Genomic DNA, 18,980 nt, shown 5'->3' with positions numbered 1-18,980 from the left:
ATAAAGAAAAGGCAAAGAGAAGGCACGACCTCCATTTGACACCCAGGAGCTTCGAAGAAGGACATCAAGTGCTCCTCTACAATTCCAAATTAAGACTTTTCCCTGGAAAACTCAAATCAAGGTGGTCAGGACCCTTTCTTATCACAAAGGTCTCGCCGTATGGGCACATAGAAATTATGGAGGAAATTTCAAAGAGGACGTTCACTGTGAATGGACAAAGGCTCAAACAATAGATGGGCAACATGGGAGAAAACTCCAAAGTGAAATATCACCTCAAATAATGGAGGAATCATCGAGCTAGCGACGCTAAAAGAGCGCTTCGTTGGGAGGCAACCTAACCTAAGGTAGTTTTCTTTTCATTTGCATTTCAATAAAAATCACAAGTAGTTTTCCCCGTATTGTGAGGAGCTAAGTTTGGTGTTACACACCAAAGCAATACAAGAGTGAGTGTGTAATTCTAAGTTTGGTGTTCCACCAAAGATTTTAGTTAGAATCACACCACACTCCTTCAAGGGCAAATTGCTAGATCCAACCAATCAGGGGAACCACTTAACAGTAGTTAGTTTCTAGTTCATAGTTGTTTTGCTGATAACAATACATGAGCTTTTCTACATGTATTCAACCTGCTGTATTAGGTAAGGAACTAAGTTTGGTGTTCACACACCAAGTTAAGTTCAGAAATTCACAAGCATACATGCATACTAACTATTTCTCAAGTGCTTTGGGAACAAGCAACTTTCAACGACTTTGCAGGAATCTCCTGGAGAATTGGTGCATCATCATCCAAGAAGGCAAAGAAAAATGCAAAAAATTATAGATGATGACAAACAAGAAGGAGAGCGCAAACAACCTCATGAGTAAAAGGTGGTGGAGTTCCCTCATTATCCCATCTTTTTCAAGTTTTAAATAAGGAAAATCATGTATGAGATAGAACATGCTTCCATGGTAGTTTAGGTTTTTCAATGCTGTCTTTAGTATTTTTCTTGCCTTTTTCATATGTGTGCTGGTTCAAGTTACCTATCTTCATCTGCATCTTGCTTATTGTATGTTTGTCCTTTTAAGCTAAATAAAAAGAGATGTTATGAAAGACCAGAGTGGAGTTCAATTTGTGGAGTAAGTCCTTAAATTTGTGGTGTAGTAATCACTTAGCTAAGTTGGTTCACCAACAAGGTGGGAAGGCAACTATCTGTCCTGAATCATATGCTTGAAACACACCCCATAAGACTAGCTAAATAATAAGATCCCAGTAAGAAAAAGGAAAAGAACACTAAGAGTTGAAAAAGAAAGAAAGGTAATAAAGAATAAGGCTAGGCACCAAGGGCTTGAACCTTGAGGGATGTGTCTGTGGTGCTCTTGTACCAAGGATCTGCTTGGATGAATAAGTTCTTAGGAGTGCTTCATCACTTGGTAACTTGGGTTAACTAACCCGGGATTATCAACTGAAAATCCACTATCAAGAGCAACCTTGCTACAAAACATTTAGTAACCCAAAGAGTTGCTGGACACCAAGACCTCAAGGAAAGAAAATAACAAACCATGTGCCTGTAGTGTGCATGTATAGGGGAGAGAGACTTGAGGGAGTAAGTCCTTAGGGGTGTTTCAACACCTAGCACCTTGAACCAACTGGTTCGGGAGTGTTGGCTGAAAACTTATCTTAAAGAGTCGCCCTCTCACAGAACACTTAGCCTAAGGATGCAATAAACCTTGGAAAGACAAAGGGATCAATAAATAACAGTCTCAAAGGGTACCATCAAGTGAGTATTCCAAGGCATGATAAAGGTCTGAAAGCCAGTAAAGGAATGAACCTAAGTTGCTATGAATGAAACCCCATAAAACCAAGGACATGACTTCCACAAGAATGATTCATTCATCTTGTCATTTCATTCATCATTCTCTTGTTCCAGTACTTGCTTAGGGACAAGCAAGCTTTAAGTTTGGTGTTGTGATTCCAGGGCATTTTGGCCAGTTTCACTGACCTTTTCTTTATGGTTTTAGGGTAGTTTCATGCACTTTCTTAGGAAATAAGCAAGTTTTGGGTAAATAATCACTTATATCTTGATTCAAGCAAACATTGTGAATTTTACATGATTTCATGAGAATTATGCATGAATTAAATGACAAAATTGAATGATGCATGTCTCATAACTTGGATTAGAGCTTTGATGCACTTTATTGCTTGATTTCAGGACAAAGGAAGCAAGGAAGAACCACGTTAGTAGCCACGTTAGTCTAGCTAACGTGACCACTAACGTGGAATGGAGGCTATCTTGCAACGTTAATGAGAAAAGTGATCGCCATTAACGCCTTTGTGAGCCATCATAGCCCACGTTAGTTGCCACGTTAACTATGTTAACGTGAAAGCTAACGTGGAAGAGAAGTAGAACTCCAACGTTAGTGGTAAAAGTAAGTGCCACTAACGTTCCAAAGTGGTAGCTGGCCACGTTAAGAGTCACGTTAACTCAGTTAACATGAACTCTAACGTGGATGAGGAAGATAATTCCAACGTTAGTGACACTCACCTTTGTCACTAACGTTAGACTAAGCTCATATTTTCCACGTTAAGAGTCACGTTAACCTAGTTAACGTGGACTCTAACGTGGAGGGAGCAAGGAATCACCAACGTTAGTGACACTCACCTTTGTCACTAACGTTGGATTAAGCCACTATGAGCCACGTTAGTTGCCACGTTAATTACATTAACGTGGAAGCTAACGTGGAGAAGAGGGATGATGAGTCAACGTTAGTGACACTCACCTTTATCACTAACGTTGGAGATGGCTATCAATACCACGTTAGAAGTCACGTTAACCTAGTTAACGTGAACTCTATCATGGAAAGTAGGGGCGTTTTGAAGCGTTAGTGACAAAGGTAAGTGTCACTAACGCTCTCAAAGATTTGGCAAGCCTACGTTAAAGGCCACGTTAACTATACTAACGTGAAGTCTAACGTAGGGAGAAAGGGGTACTCTCAACGTTATTGGAAAAGGTAAACCCCAGTAACGTTTGCGAAGGGCCAAGAAGCAACGTTAGTGGTCACGTTAGTGCCGCTAACGTTGAAGTTAACGTGGACCATTTTTGGGTTTGGAACGTTAGTGAAAAAGGTGATTGTCACTAACGTTCTCGACCCCACAGTTTCACTTAACGTTAACACCACTAACGCCCCAAGCTAAAGTCCATACCTACTGCACACTTTCTCTGCAAGTAATGCTGAGCCCACTGAAAAAGATAACTACTTCAACTCAAGATCCAAAGGCCCATATCCAAGACTTGAAGAAGCAACTAGAAAATCAGAAGAATAGTATAAATAGGGAGAACTTTGAACTAGAAAGGAGCTTTTGGCATTATTAGAATTACTCTCTGTATTTTTTACTTTCTCTGCAACTTCTAGTTTAACTTTTCAGAATGCATTCTCCATCTTTATTTTCCATTCCCAGAGCTATGAACAACTAAACCCCTTTCATTGCGTTAGGGAGCTCTGTTGTAATTTGATGGATCAATAATAGTTTTCATTATTCTTCTTCTTTCTTTTCTCTTGATTTTACTAGAAAGCTTTCAATCTTCATCCAATTGAGTAGTTATCTTGGAAAAGAAGCTATTCATACTTGGATCTCTTTGGAACCTTGGAAGAGGAATGAAGAGATCATGCTAGAAATGCTTTCTCATGTTGGACCAAATTGGGGTTTGGATGGATATAGTTACATATAATCCTACCAACACTTTGATTTGGAAATACATGTGGTATAATCAGTGACCATACCTCATCTCTTCTCATGAGCAATTGGACCAAGGAATTGGCTATTGATCAAGATTTGAGAGACTGAATTACCAAGGAATTGGAATTCAATCACTTAAGATTGCCAAGAAGATCAATGAATGCATTGATTGAGGAAGAGATGAAAATGAACTTGATCCGGAGGATGCAACATCTCCTAAGCCCAATGAACTCCCCATTTCTGATCTTACCCATTCTCTTTAATTTCTGCCAATTACTTTTATGATCATCTTCCCTATTCCCATTTAAGATTCTGCAATTTATTTTCCGTCATCTATTTTCAGCTCTTTATTTCCAGCATTTACATTTTCTGCTATTTACTTTCCCGCCATTTAATTTCCTGCAACTCTCAAACCAAATTATGCTTAGCTCAACTAGAACATTCCTCCAATTAAAGTTGCTTGACCAATCAATCCCTGTGGGATTCGACCTCACTCTATTGTGAGTTTTTACTTGACGACAATTCGGTATACTTGCCGAGGGAGATTTGTTAAGAGACAAGTTTCCGTGCATCAGGATGCCACTTTGTGTTAGAACAATTAGAGGAGCCTATGATCATTGAAGAAAAGGAAGAACTGGTTGAAGACTTGGGAAATGCGGAACCTCCTTGGGAACCTAGAGTTGAAGAATACCTCTCCAAGAAGATTGAATTTGATGTTGAGGAGGAATGTGCACAATGTAACGACCCAACTCCCAGTATGCCATGGTCATACAAGAAGCCAAGTGTTACCAACATGTTCTTCCTAATTATTAACTATTACTTAATATATGAGCCTGTTCCTTCTTAGAACGTTGCCAATTTTACAGGTAACATTTTTTTTACTTATATCGTTGCGAGCGAGGGAGTAAAATAAATAAGCACACACTGATAGAAATAATAAGGAAGCATAAAGAAACATATAACTCAGCTAATATTGTACATCATGTATACTATAACAAAACATATAGTGTTCACAAAAGATTAAGTCAGTTTACATCCTCGTCATCCTACGTAGCTAATATTTACACGACACTCCCAGGGCCTGGCCCATACAAAAAGCCACTAAGCTGGCGCCCAGGCTAGCCTAACCACTATATAGCTCCTAGCTCTCGGGTGTACTAACACAAGTGAGAGACTAACTATCAGATAATGTCAGACTAGAGTGTCATCAAAAGAATGCCCCTTCCGCAGTCAAACTATATCTACACGTGGCCGTTCGGAAAATCGCCGTGAGGCTCGTCCATCTCCTCATCCTGCTCTATCTCTATCTCAAGATCCTCCTCCTCATCATCATCCGCAGCTACAGCTATACCCTCAGATCCACCAGAAACACTGCTGTCACTATGTACAAAACCATTTGCAAGCACAGGTCCGTTCGCGTTTATAGGAGCCACTCCACCGTCCGGTAGTGCCGGCTCATCAGGCTGTGGCAAGTCGGGGATCGGCTAGGGGAAAATCCCACTCTGGTGGTATCACAGGTACGTAGTCACCAGCTAACTCAGGCTCATCAGGAATGATAGGCTCAGGTACTGCCTCATTCAAAGGTTGAGCTGGTATAGGGTGCTCAGGATCATCAGGAAAAGGATGGCCAGGTGCGTCAGGATGTAACCAGGATAAGGAAAAGTCGTAAGGAGCATCGGGGTCAAAAATGCGGGCTAGACAAAGGATGTTGAAAAGCTCGATTAGGTAACGCATATCGTCTAATACGAGGCTCCAATCCCATGATGAAGTAACTGTGATGTAACGGATCCTCGTAGACGTAAGGGTCCTCGAACTCAGAAGATCACGCCCGTCTCCATCTGAGGGGGAGGAAGGGAGAGAAGGGGTAAGAACTGGGGAGTTCTTAGTAGGGTCGGGGTTGTTAGTTACGTTCATTTATTCATTTTTGATTAGCAGATGGATAATAGAATACAGTAATGTAATAAACAGAGGTTAAAAATAGATAGAAAAAAAAAACAAAGAACAGAACACAAGCAGAAGAATACAAGAAGATAAAGCATAGACATAGCACTCGAACAAACAAACATAAAGAAATAGATCACACACAAGAAATAATGCAACAGAGAATGATGCACAGACAAGAATGATGCATGTCTAGCCCTAGTACAGGCCATGAGCTCATGTGTCGGTTGGCTGCCCGCAATCCCGACATTTATCCGGTCACGAGTAATCCCGATTTCCCGGATATGATTTTCCGTTCCTAAATAAATGCGCATATAATAATAGCCGCTCATTTGAGACAGCCTCTGCTTACTGCAGGAAAATATATATATACTCTGCTCTGCTCTGGGGAAGCGGAAAATAGCTGTAGGTAACTTAGTTTCCCTACAGAAGCTCTGGGTTGCATTAAGCAACTAATATATATTAAATATAACTCTGGGTTGCATCAAGCAACTAATATATATATATATATATAAATATCTCTTTATTATACTACTCTTCTCTTTATATCTCTTTATCTTGTTCTGGTTTCTCTTTTCTCTGTATCTCTTTACTTTACTTTAATTACTCTATTCTCTGTATTTCTTTTCTCTTCTCTGATTACTCTTTCCATTCTGTATCTATATTACTCTTTTTCTCTCTATCTCTTTACTTTACTCTGGTTATTCTATTTTCTGTGTTTTTCTACTCTGCTCTGATTGCTCTGCTTAACGTATGTATTTAAAGCTTATGTAAATTTCGGTATGAATAATTAGCCTATCCCAAGTATAGGTTCATTAAGTCTATACTGAAACATTTTAACTTTTCATATAATACCTAACTTTATTCGCAATTCCAGGACTAACTATGTTGCCCTAGTTCGTTCACTAGTCTCTGTCTGTTTTTCTGTCATTAAAACTTTACAGACTTTTCCTTCGATTTTTATCTTTTCTTCAACTTTTTATCTTTTATTTATCTTTGCCTCACTAATATGTTTTTACCACTCCCTAAGTGTTTTATGAAAGTAATTATGAGATTCTGTGCTTAAAGTTGTCTTTCTAAAGCTTTTACAGAAAACTGCCTTTTCCGCATTATTTTATTATTTTTATTAAAATATTATTTTTAATTAAATATTATTATTTAATATTTTATTAGTTTTTATTATTTTATCATTAAATTTTCGAAAATTAACTTACTTTTACTTTTAACCTTTAAAATTCACTTTTTACCACCCGTAACTTTTAATATTTCTACTTTTACCACCCTAACTTTTAGAAATTACCAAACAACCCCTTAAACACCAAAAATTTTACTTCCTTGCCCTTTTTAAGATCTAAGGCCTGTTCTTCATTGTTCTTCATCACACTCAAAGTGTTCTTCATGTTCTTCATAAATTCTTCAGATTCTTTCTCTGTTTTTACCCGTTTTTCAGTCTTTTCTGCAACCAATTTTTACTATAATTCATAATAAATTAGCAGCCACTAAAACCCCATTTTTTCTAAATGATTTTAACACAAATTGAACCTCAATTTAAGCTTAGGGTTTTGTTTTTCCAGCTGCCCAAGAACATGAACTTTAAAGCTTGAATTTCATCAAATTTCATCAAAATTTCACCAAATTTTCACCAAGAATCAATCATATATGCAACCAATTTTTAGCACAGCCAATTTATACAACATTCACACAAATCAAACACAAATAATCAAGATTAATTTCGTGACACCCTACCTGGTTTTGCTGCTCCTAATTCAATTAAACTTTTAGGTGGTCCTTAAGCACTTTTTCCTCCTAAATCACATCAAGAAAACACATATTTAACCATGTTTTCTTGAAACCGAATCAAAAGAGAGATGGTGCAGCCAACTCACCTTGATTCCAGCCTTGATAAGTCATATGATCATGTAGAGAAAGAAGAGAGGATCATTTTGGTCAGATTGGAATTTTGATTTGAGTTTTTGTTTAGCAGAAATTAAGCTTTGAAGATTTGGAACTAAGAACTTTTCTCTCTTTTTCTCTCTACCTATTTTCGGCCACAAAGTGAAAATGAGCCAGCCTTGGGGGTTTTGGGGGTGTAGGGTGAGTTGTGATTGGTTGGCTTGGAGGTGGATTAAAATAATATTAAAATATCTCAGGTGTATAACTACTAAAACTAGATGTATCGGAACACTTGTGAAAACATCTCTAAAAATTATTTTCTGAGCTACTAGCATAAATGACACTAGTAACATATTTATTATAAGAATAAAATATGTATAATGAGGCCTTAGCATTGCTAAAGTCATCAGAGAGTGCCGGTGCTAAGCTGCACCAGTAAATTGTGAACCCGGTTAAACCGGTTTTTTGTTTTTAACTAAAACTGATCAGGTAACCTTATAATATTATTCAAGAAGCTTCTAATACTAATATAATGATAATATCATCCTATTATCTCTCTTCTCTCATAAATCGGGTCCGGTTTGTCAAACTGAGACTATTTACGAAAAACCGAATCAAAACTCCTAACCGATACGGTTCAAAAACTAGGTTCTTCGCGACCGCGTTATCGAGCTTGTCTCGGAAAAGGTTCTAACTTAAAGATGACATAATGACAATGAGGATTTAGATTCTTGATGATATATCAAAGGTTTTTCCCTTTCAGAAAAGATCTCGCGTACTCGAAAATCGGGGTTGTTACACACAACCTTCAAAACAAATTTTGAATGAAGACTTAGAGGGAATGAAGCAAGAATTGAGTTACCTTGGTGATGAAGATCATGCATCTAATCTTCTTGGTGGTGAATCCTTTGACCTTGAAGAACCTTCTCCCAATGACATAGAAGGCAATGTGGAGGTAGATTTCTCTAATCCTCCCATCTATGACTTGAGTGATGGAGCAGAGTTAGATGAATTTGATGAACAAAGGATTGAAATTGAAGAAGTTTGTGAAGAGGTGGAGATTGACAAGGAAGAACATAAGGGAGTAGAGCTTGCAAGGACATTGGAAATACCTCTCCCCAAGCCATCACCCTCCATTCTTTCATTCAAGTGGGTAAATTCTTTATACTTAAGCTTTATTATTTCCCTTGAATATGGTTTGCTTGAGACGGATGGTCAACTTAGACATATTTGTGGCCTTAAGAGTAAAATGGAGATGGCTAGTCGTTGGAAACATTATTCTAGGTTCATTATGGTTGCATGTTCAAAGTTTGATTGCAAGGTTTGGTGTAGAACTAGATTGCATAGGTCTAGAAGGATGTTTGGTCACTTTATTGAGAATTCATCTTGCTTGCCACCTGGATGGACTAATGATGATCAATTCAAGGACGGGTGTGAAAATAAAGTATGGGATACCGGATCGCACAAGGAGAATCAATTTTGGGAGCCCATGGGTTGTGAGGAACTCCACCCAAGCTTGGAGTTATTAATTTTGAAGAATGGTGCTTATTGGAGACTCAAGCATTGGTGGACGTTCCAAGATGAGTTTAAGCACAAGCCACCTTGAGAGGAGCTCCCCATAAGTCCAACTTAAGGACAATAAACAAAAGTGCTAGGTGGGAGACACCCCACCATGGTAAATTCTTTTCATTTTTTTCTCTTTTGTACATATTAATAGAATTAGCTTAATTTCATGTTTAGTTTAGTTAGTTGAGTATATTGATGACTAAAATTCACACCCCATTCAAAAATTGGTGAATTAGTTCTTTTGGCAAGCGCACCAAAATTATCGTCAAGTAATAACCCACAGTGGAGTGGGATCGTATCCACAGAGATTGGCAAATTCGAGTAGTTTTAATTAATTTATGAATTAGTCAAGTGGATCAATAAGATTGTGAAGTACAGAATTGTAAATGACATAAATGTAAATGACTAGAATATAAAGAAAAGCAATAAAGTGCAGAAATAGAAATGGCAGAATGTAAAGTGCAGAATCATAAATGACTTGAATGTAAATGGGAATGGGGAATTGCTGAATGTAAAATTAAGCTATAAAGAAAGGGATAGATAAGAATGGGGAAATTCATTGAGATTAGGAGATGTTGTCTCTTTGGATCATGTCTAGCTTATATCCTCTTTAATCATGCAACTCATTGACCTCTTGGCAATCATGATTGATTGAGCCCCAATCCCTTGGTGACTCAATCTCTCAGATCTTGATCAATAGCCAATTCCTTGGTCTAATTGCTCATGAAGAGAGATATGCTTGGTCCCTGATTATACCACACACCATCATAGGTCCAAGTATAGGGAGGATTATATGTCACATATCCAAACACCAAAACCCAGATTCTACTCAAGTGTGAAAAGGGATTTCAAGCATGGTTTCATGTTTCTTTTCCCTAGGTTCCCATGAAACCCAATTGCATTCAATCTCTTTCCCAAGATAATTGAACACTAAGCATTAAGAACGAAATTCCTTCTAGCAAATCAAAGAGAAGATGAAGAGAAGAAGAATTTCACTATTATCAATCCATCAAGTACAACAGAGCTCCCTCTCTCAATGAGAGGGAAGTTAGCTACTCATAGCTCAAAAAGTACTCAAAACTGAAGTGTAAAAGTGGATCTAAAACTAACTGCTCCACCCCCTCTTCAGTACTCCTTGGGGGTATTTATACTACTCCAGCCCTTCAAGTGGCATGCTCGTCTTCACTAACAACCTTGACGTGCCACACCTTCAAGCTCAAGTGGCACGCCCTAGTCTTTTTCCACTTCTCTTTGCCTCTAGAAACTTGAACTAGCGTGGCACGCTCAGGGTTTGGCGTGTGACGCCCTTGCTCTACGCTTGGCTAAGCTTCTCTGGAAAGTTGAACTAGCATGGCACGCCCAGGGTCTGGCGTGCCACACCCCTTTGTGAGTGAGTGGTTCCTTTATTTGGCGTGCCACACTACGAACTCAAGTGGCACGCCTAAGTGGAGAATAGTGATTGGCATGCCACGCCTTCGATACCAAGTGGCATGCCCCATGTAATTGGCCTCCTTCATCCTCTCTGAAAACTTATACCATAGTGCCACGCCTAAAGGCTGGCGTGCCACGCTCATGATCTTACCTTGGTTCCAGTAGTTGGCATGCCACGCCTCAGCCTTCAAGTGGCACGCCATAGTGGGATGCTTAGGTTGGCGTGCCACGCCTTCGATACCAAGTGGCACTCCCCAATGCTTCTTTGCTCTCTGAATGGTACTGGCGTGCCATGCCTGGTTGCTCAAGTGGCACGCCTAAGTGAGATTGAGATGTTGGCGTGCCACGCCTTCGACTTCAAGTGGCACGCCCAGTCTTCAATTGCCTTCAGCCCCTTCTCTGGATTATTGTACCAGCATGCCACGCCATGCTGTTCAAGGGGCATGCCCATGGATTTGTGAACTCTTCAAGCTTGGCGTGCCATGCCTGAGTTCTCAAGTGGCACGCCCAAGTGACTTCTTGGAGCTGGCGTGCCACGCCTTCGATATCAAGTGGCACGCCATAGTGGGGGTTCTTCTTGGAATGGTGGGTTGGCGTGCCACGCCTCTTTGCTCAAGTGGCACGCCCATAGTAGTTGATGGATTAGGCATGCCACGCCTAACCTGGCGTGCCACACCCCCTTTTGTGTCCTCCATTGTTGCTCTCTGGAATTTTGTACTAGCGTGCCACGCCCAGTCTCTGGCGTGCCACGCCCACATGCATGCTTGGACTTCCCTTCTGGAATTTAGTACTGACGTGCCACGCCTAGCTCCTGGCGTGCCACACCAGTGCATTTTTGTGGCGTTTGCTCCTAAGTGGCACGCCAGTTTCACACGCCCAGCTTCTTGTTTGTCTTCTACCCATTTTTGATGCCTTTTTCACCTGAAATTCAGCACAACTCATCTCAAAGTAGTGTACCATAATATTCATCAAATAATGCATGAATTATACTGATCAAATGAGGTTTATGCTCTTTTATGGTCTTCTTTATGCAAGAAAGAAGGGTAGATGATGCAAGTCATCACAACACCAAACTTAAGCTTTGCTTGTCCCAAGCAAATCAATGTGAGTAAGCCTTTATAACTTGAGGCCTTGGCTTTGAATGATTTCAATACAACTAAGATTAAAACTAAGTGTTCAACACATGTATGAATGTTTTTATGTCAAGAAAAGCTCTTGGATCCTTGAGGGTTCTTCCAGGTATAGGCTATAGGGGTCCTTTCTATTGATTGTCACCTTGAAGTAGCAAGGGTTGTTTTACTTTCTTGACCACGACTCTAAGTGTTTTGTCTCAAGACAACCCTTTTATTAGGCTTTCAATTAGCACTCCCAAACCAGTTGGTTTTAGGGTACTAGGTGTTGAGACACCCCTAAGAATTTACTTGCCCAGGTCTCTTCTTGACACATCTTCACCATAAGCATCTAATAAGATCTTTAATTCTTTTTGAGCTTTTTAATGTTTCTTTTTCCATCTCAGTAGTTGATGCTCAGAGCCTTGGGCCTTTAGTGCTTACTACCTCTTGGTTCTATGGATATTCAAGGAACACCCCTTAACCTTCCCTTGTTATACCTTCTAGGACTAGTTGCTCTCCATGACTCATTTTCTTTTTAGTTCATCCAAGGTTCTACATTTAGTTTCTTAGTTTGTTTGATGATCTCTCTTGGCCTTGGTCTCTCTTATTATTTTTGCACAACTCACAATAACTCTTATGGAGACAAGCTCTACTTTTATTTATGTTGAAATGAAGACTTGAAATACATGGCATTTTCTTTCTTGTAAAAAAAACTCATAAAGACTTCAAACAGGAAATAAAATGAAGCATAAAACATAAACTATCCTAGCATGATTACTTATTCAAAGAGTAAATTAAACAAAAGCTTAAAACAGGATTTCAGAATTTAGAAAGTGTTAACCATGGGACTCAACAACCTTGAGCAGCTTCATCTTTAGTTCATTGGCCCCTTCCCTTTGTCCTTCTTCTTGGAAGGGGAGGAGCCACCTTCATTTGGCTTGGATGAACCTTCTTGTGCTTTGGCATCCTTGGGCTTCCAAAACCCTAGCCTCCTCATGTAGGATTTCATATTCTTCTTGTGTTGGTATGCTATTTCTTCTTGTCTGGAGCTGAGTTCCTCTAATTTCTGCATATAGGTGGGGTAATTGGGGTTCATGTTAGCTACTGCATTACATAGGTAGCTCAACTTTGTTTGTGCATAGCAATCATATTCCCCTCTGGCTACAGTTTTTGCTTCATAAAGGTGTCTGAATTCAGCAAGACTTTCCATTTGTTGTAATTGTCGTTCTAGAATCATTCCTAAGCTGCCTTACATCTCTCCCCAGTTAATTTGATCTTGCTGCTCCTTGAGGTTCTCAAAACTCCTTTAGAGATGCTGAATGTTTTGGTTGACTTGGCTCCATTGTTGTTGCTGAGTCTCCTTAAGTTGATTGACATCTTCCCTCAAGTGGTGTAGGTCTCCCTTCATTTAGTGTACATCTCCTTGCAATTGTTCCCAGTTGAATCCCTCTGGAAATTGATGACATTGGTAGTGTGGTGGTGGTTGAAGTGCCACGAAGTGAGGTTGTTCTTCTGCCTCTTCCTCTTTTTGTTGTTGTTGTGGTCCATGAGCATGAGCTCTTCGTTCTCTGGCCCTGTTGAGTGGGTGAACAGCCACCACCTTGGCCATCTTTTTGGCAGTTATGAACTTTTCTTGCTTCAAAAGCACCTCATCAATGATATTTTCAACTCCAGCCTCATCACATAGCCTCTGTATAATGCTGGGGAATGCCAACCTTGTGTTGTCACTGGTGCTTTTCAGCACTTTGTTGATGTTGTTGGCGATCATCTCCCCCACATTGACATTCTCTCCTTTCATGATGCTGTAGATGAGCACAACTCTCTCCTTGGTCACTGATAAACCACTATTTTATGGTTTATCTTGTGCTCAATTGAGTGGATTTTATCAATCTTTCATACACTTGTTCATACAAAATGCATGCTTTACATTCTTCTTTCTGATTTTGTGTTATGATTGAAAACATGCTTCTTTGGACTTATATTTGCTAATATTAATCCTCTCTTATTACCATTCGATGCCTTGATATGTGTGTTAAGTGATTTCAGAGATTACAGGGTATGAATGACTCAGAGGATGGAAAGGAAGCATGCAAAAGTGGAAGGAATACAAGAAGTTGAAGAAATTCCTAAGCTGTCCAGCCTGACCTCTTTGCACTTAAATGGTCATAACTTGAGCTACAGAAGTCCAAATGAGAAGGTTCTAGTTGCGTTGGAAAGCTAACGTCCGGGGCTTCGCAATGATATATAATTTTCCATAGCTGCCTGATGAGCAGATAATTTATACACTTTTTGGCATTGTTTTTACATACTTTTCAGCATGATTTAATTAGTTTTCAGTATATTTTTATTAGTTTTTAAATAAAAATAACATTTCTGGACTTTACTATGAGTTTGTGTATTTTTCTATGATTTCAGGTAATTTCTAGCTGAAATTGAGCGACTTGAGCAAAAATCAGATTCAGAGGTTGAAGAAGGACTGCAGATACTGTTGGATTCTGACCTCCCTGCACTTAAAGTGGATTTTCTGGAGCTACAGAACTCCAAATGGCGCGGCTCTCAATTGCGTTGGAAAGTAGATATCCAGGGCTTTTGAAAAATATATAGTAGTCCATACTTTGCCCGATTTTAGACGATGCAAACTGGCGTTCAACGCCAGTTCCATGTTGCATTCTGGAGTTAAACGCCAGAAACAGGTTGCAAAGTGGAGTTAAACGCCAGAAACAGGTTACAAACTGGCGTTAAACTCCAAGAGAAGCCTCTACACGTGTAAACCTCAATTCTCAGCCCAAGCACACACCAAGTGGTCCCCAGAAGTGGATTTCTGCATCATTTACTCATTTCTGTAAACCCTAGTAACTAGTTTAGTATAAATAGGACTTTTTACTATTGTATTTTACATCTTTGGATTATTTTTTGATCCTTTGATCATGTTTAGGGGACTGGCCATTCGGCCATGCCTAGACTTTGTTCTTATGTATTTTCAACGGTAGAGTTTCTACACACCATAGATTAAGGTGTGGAGCTCTGTTGTTCCTCATGAATTAATGCAAAGTACTATTGTTTTTCTATTCAATTCAAGCTTATTCCTATTCTAAGATGTTCATTCGCACCTAAGAACATGATGAATGTGATGATTATGTGACGCTCATCATCATTCTCACTTACGAACGCGTGCCTGACAAACACTTCCGTTCTACATGCAAACGAACTAGAATGAATATCTCTTAGATATCTAATACAGAGGACCGAGTCCGAGATATCAGAATCTTTGTGGTATAAGTTAGAGCCCATGGACGGCCATTCCTGAGATCCGAAAAGTCTAAACCTTGTTTGTGATATTCCGAGTAGGATCTGGGAAGGGATGGCTGTGACGAGCTTCAAACTCGCGAGTGCTGGGCGTAGTGACAGACGCAAAAGGATAGTAAATCCTATTCCAGTATGATCGAGAACCGACAGATGATTAGCCATGCAGTGACAGCGCATTGGACCATTTTCACAGAGAGGACGGGATGTAGCCATTAACAACGGTGATGCCCAACAAACAGCTTGCCATGGAAGGGAGTAGGAATGATTGGATGAAGACAGCAGGAAAGCAGAGGTTCAGGAGGAACGAAAGCATCTCTATACGCTTATCTGAAATTCTCACCAATGAATTACATAAATATCTCTATCCTAGTTTATATTTTATTTATATTTATTATCAATTCACCATAACCATTTGAATCCGCCTGACTGAGATTTACAAGGTGACCATAGCTTGCTTCAGGCCGACAATCTCCGTGGGATCGACCCTTACTCACGTAAGGTTTATTACTTGGACGACCCAGTGCACTTGCTGGTTAGTTGTGCGAAGTTGTGACAAAGTGTGATTCACGTTTGAGAGCACCAAGTCTTTGGCGCCTTTGTTGATGATCACAATTTCGTGCACCAAGTTTTTGGCGCTGTTGCCAGAGATTGTTCGAGTTTGGACAACTGACGGTTCATCTTGTTGCTCAGATTAGGTAATTTTATTTTATTTTTAAGCTTTTTTATTTCTTATTTTCAAAAATAATACAAAAAAAATTTCTTCTTTTTCGTTTTTCCCAAAATAATTTTCGAAAAAACCAAAAAAAAATTAATAAAATCATAAAAACCAAAAATTTGATGTTTCTTGTTTGAGTCTAGTGTCAAATTTTAAGTTTGGTGTCAATTGCATATATTTTTTTAATTTTTCCTAAAAAAATTTTTTCGAAAATTCATGCATGATGTTCTTCATGATCTTCAAGTTGTTCTTGATAAGTCTTCTTGTTTGATCTTTAAAATTTCTTGTTTTGTGTCTTTTCTTATTTTTCATATGCATTCTTGAATTCTTAGTGTCTAAATATTAAAAATTTCTAAGTTTGGTGTCTTGCATGTTTTTTTTTATTGAAAATTTTTCAAAAATACATACTTGATGTTCATCATGATCTTCAAAGTGTTCTTAGTGTTCATCTTTGCATTCAAAGTGTTCTTGCATGTTTCCTTTGTTTTGATCCAACAGTTTTATGTCTTGAGTCTTTTTGATGTTTTTCTCTTTCCTTATTAAAAATTCAAAAATCAAAAAAATATCTTTTCCTTATTTTACTCTTAATTTTCGAAAATTGCATTGAATTAGTCAAAGATTTTCAAAATCATATCTTTTTTTTAGTCAAGCAAAATTTTCAATTTAAAAATTCTATCTTTTTCAAATCTTTTTCAAAAATCAAATCTTTTTCCTTTTTTCTTTCATAATTTTGAAATTTTCAAAATTTATTTTCAAAATCTTTTTCTTATTTCTATTTCATATTTTCAAAATTAATGCTAACAATTAATGTGATTGATTCAAAATTTTTAAGTTTGTTACTTGCCTATCAAGAAAGGTTCAATCTTTAAATTTTAAAATCATATCTTTTTGTTTCTTGTTAGTCAAGTAATCAACTTTAGTTTTCAAAATCAAATCTTTTTAAATTTCTTTTTCAAATCTTTTTCAAAATAAATTTCAATCACATCTTTTTCAAAATTAATTTCAAAATCTATTCTAACTTCTTTTCTAACTTCTTATCTTTTCAAAAATTGATTTCAAATCTTTTTCAATTAACTACTTGACTTTTTGTTTGATTTTAAAAGTTTACTATTTCAATCATATCTTTTTCAAAGCTACCTAACTAACTCTCTCTTTCTAATTTTTAAAAATCCCTTCCCTCTTTTTCAAAATCTTTTTTAATTAACTAATTATTTTAAACTTTAATTTAATTCAATTTCAATTTTCTTTTTAATTTTTTAATTCTAACTTTGATTTTAAATTAAAAACAAAAATAATTTTATTTTAATTTATTTAATTTTCGAAATTCTCTCCCCCTCATCTCTTTCTAATTATTTTATTTATTTACTAACACTTCTCTCCATTTAAAAATTCGAACCCTCTCCTCTTTCTGTGCTCGAATTTCTTTTCTTCTTCTACTTACATTAGGAATCTCTATACTGTGACATAGAGGATTCCATATTTTATTTTCTATTTTCTTCTTTTTCATATGAGCAGGAACAAGGATAACAACAATCTTGTTGAGGCTGATCCTGAACCTGAAAGGACTCTGAAGAGGAAGCTAAGGGAAGCTAAAGCACAACTCTCTGGAGAAAATCTGACAGAAATTTTCGAAAAAGAAGGAGACATGGCCGAAAATAATAACAATGCAAGGAAGATGCTTGGTGACTTTACTGCACCAAATTCCAATTTACATGGAAGAAGCATCTCAATCCCTGCCATTGGAGCAAACAATTTTGAGCTGAAACCTCAATTAGTTTCTCTGATGCAACAGAACTGCAAGTTTCATGGACTTCCATCAGAAAATCCTTTTCAGTTCTTAACTGAATTCTTGCAAATCTGTCAAACTGTTAAGACCAATGGGGTTGATCCCAAGGTCTACAGGCTTATGCTTTTCCCGTTCGTTGTAAGAGACAGAGCTAGAATATGGTTGGACTCTCTACCTAAAGACAGCCTGAACTCTTGGGATAAGCTGGTCATGGCTTTCTTAGCCAAGTTTTTTCCTCCTCAAAAGCTTAGTAAGCTTAGAGTGGATGTTCAAACCTTCAAACAGAAAGAAGGTGAGTCCCTCTATGAAGCTTGGGAGAGATACAAGGAACTAACCAAAAAGTGTCCTTCTGACATGCTTTCAGAATGGACCATCTTGGATATATTCTATGATGGTCTGTCTGGATTATCTAAAATGTCATTGGACCATTCTGTAGGTGGATCCATTCACCTAAAGAAAATGCTTGCAGAAGCTCAAGAACTCATTGACATGGTTGCAAATAACCAGTTCATGTACACTTCTGAAAGGAATCCTGTGAGTAATGGGATGCGTATGAGGAAGGGAGTTCTTGAAATTGATACTCTGAATGCCATATTGGCTCAGAATAAAATATTGACTCAGCAAGTCAATATGATCTCTCAGAGTCTGAATGGATTGAAGGAATCATCCAACAGTACTCAAGAGGCATCTTCTGAAGAAGAAGCTTATGATCCTGAGAACCCTGCAATAGCAGAGGTGAATTACATAGGGAAACTCTATGGAAATACTTATAATCCCTCATGGAGAAATCATCCAAATTTCTCATGGAAGGATCAATAAAAGCCTCAACAAGGCTTTAATAATAGTGGAAGAAACAGGTTTAGCAATAGTAAGCCTTTTCCATCATCCACTCAACAACAAATAGTGAATTCTGAGCAGAATCCATCTAGCTTAGCAAATATAGTCTCTGATCTATCTAAGGCCACTTTAAGTTTCCTGAATGAAACAAGGTCCTCCATTAGAAATTTGGAGGCACAAGTGGGCCAGCTGAGTAAAAGAGTCACTGAAACTCCTCCTAGTACTCTCCCAAGCAATACAGAAGAGAATCCAAAGAGAGAGTGTAAGGCCATTGATTTAACCATCATGGCCGAACCTACAAGGGAGCGAGAGGACGTGAATCCTAGTGAGGAAGACCTCCTGGGACGTTTAGTGACCAATAAGGAGTTTCCCTTTGAGGAACCAAAGGAATCTGAGGCTCATCTAGAGACCATAGAGATTCCATTGAACCTCCTTCTGCCCTTCATGAGCTCTGATGAATATTCTTCTTCTGAAGAGAATGAAGACGTTACTGTAAAGCAAGTTGCTAAGTACCTTGGTGCAATCATGAAGCTGAATGCCAAATTATTTGGTAATGAGACTTGGGAAGATGAACCTCCCATGCTCACCAATGAACTGAATGCATTGGATAGGCAAAAATTACCTCAAAAGAAACAGGATCCTGATAAATTTTTAATACCCTATAACATAAGCACCATGACC

The 18,980-nt window shown here is 38.3% G+C and overlaps 1 non-coding gene across 1 annotated transcript; it reads right to left on the bottom strand.

Annotated features, from left to right (window-relative positions):
- Positions 1–17,714: 17,714 nt before the first annotated feature.
- LOC112774684 (small nucleolar RNA R71) lies at positions 17,715–17,822 on the bottom strand. The gene has a single exon (XR_003189155.1). It is a non-coding gene; the product is annotated as a small nucleolar RNA R71 (small nucleolar RNA).
- Between the last annotated feature and the right edge of the window lie 1,158 nt (positions 17,823–18,980).

Source organism: Arachis hypogaea, chromosome 18, assembly GCF_003086295.3.
Source record: "Arachis hypogaea cultivar Tifrunner chromosome 18, arahy.Tifrunner.gnm2.J5K5, whole genome shotgun sequence".
Taxonomy (NCBI): domain Eukaryota; kingdom Viridiplantae; phylum Streptophyta; class Magnoliopsida; order Fabales; family Fabaceae; genus Arachis; species Arachis hypogaea.
The sequence above is the reverse complement of the archived record's forward strand: the minus strand, read 5'-3'. Positions and strand labels throughout refer to the sequence as shown.